Raw genomic sequence first — 623 nt, 5'->3', positions numbered from 1 at the left:
CTGGGAGGTGGGGGTGGTCCCCCTCAGCAGCCCATCCCCCACTTGCTAGTGTAATTAGCAACAGGATGTCCTTTCTGGCTTTTCAAATTGGTAACGGTTACCATTAGAGTCTGCACAATCACAGTACACGGTTAAGTGAAAAAAAGCCCTGTGACCTCCATTTCTGTGAAAACTGCGCATACTTGCTTCTGGAAACGACTGAAAGGAAATGTATCAACCCGCTAACGCGACTGCGGCCGTTACCACTGGTGGCATTCTCTGATAAAATATTTCCCTTTTGCTTAGCTACATCTTCTAGTTTTTCTACCAAGTATTGGGCCATTAAAAGGAACAGGGGGACAGAATTTGCCAGGAGCAAACTCAGTGTTATGTGGGCAGAAGCTCAAGTGGGGGCTCCTGGCTTCACCAGGAGGGTGGGCCTTGTTTGCACAAGTGAATGAGCGGGTTCCAGCCTGTGGGCCAGGGGGAGGGGGGGGAGAAGAGGGAGGGGTCTCCCCAGAGCCACCCAGGAGGGCACCCCAGGCAGGGACTGGCGGAGCTGGTGTCTGGTGCCCGGTCAGTGTCAGCCCAGTGTTAGCCGTGCGTGGGCGCTGCCTGGTTCTCGCAGCCTGCCCCACTGGCCG

At 55.2% G+C, this 623-nt stretch overlaps 1 protein-coding gene across 1 annotated transcript in view; it reads left to right on the top strand.

Moving 5' to 3' along the window:
* ESYT3 (extended synaptotagmin-like protein 3) overlaps positions 1-623 on the top strand; it is a 51940-nt gene that overhangs the window by 1165 nt on the left and 50152 nt on the right. The window lies entirely within an intron of this gene.

The sequence above is a fragment of the Myotis brandtii genome, unplaced genomic scaffold (assembly GCF_000412655.1).
Source record: "Myotis brandtii unplaced genomic scaffold, ASM41265v1 scaffold18, whole genome shotgun sequence".
NCBI lineage: Eukaryota > Metazoa > Chordata > Mammalia > Chiroptera > Vespertilionidae > Myotis > Myotis brandtii.
The sequence above is the reverse complement of the archived record's forward strand: the minus strand, read 5'-3'. Positions and strand labels throughout refer to the sequence as shown.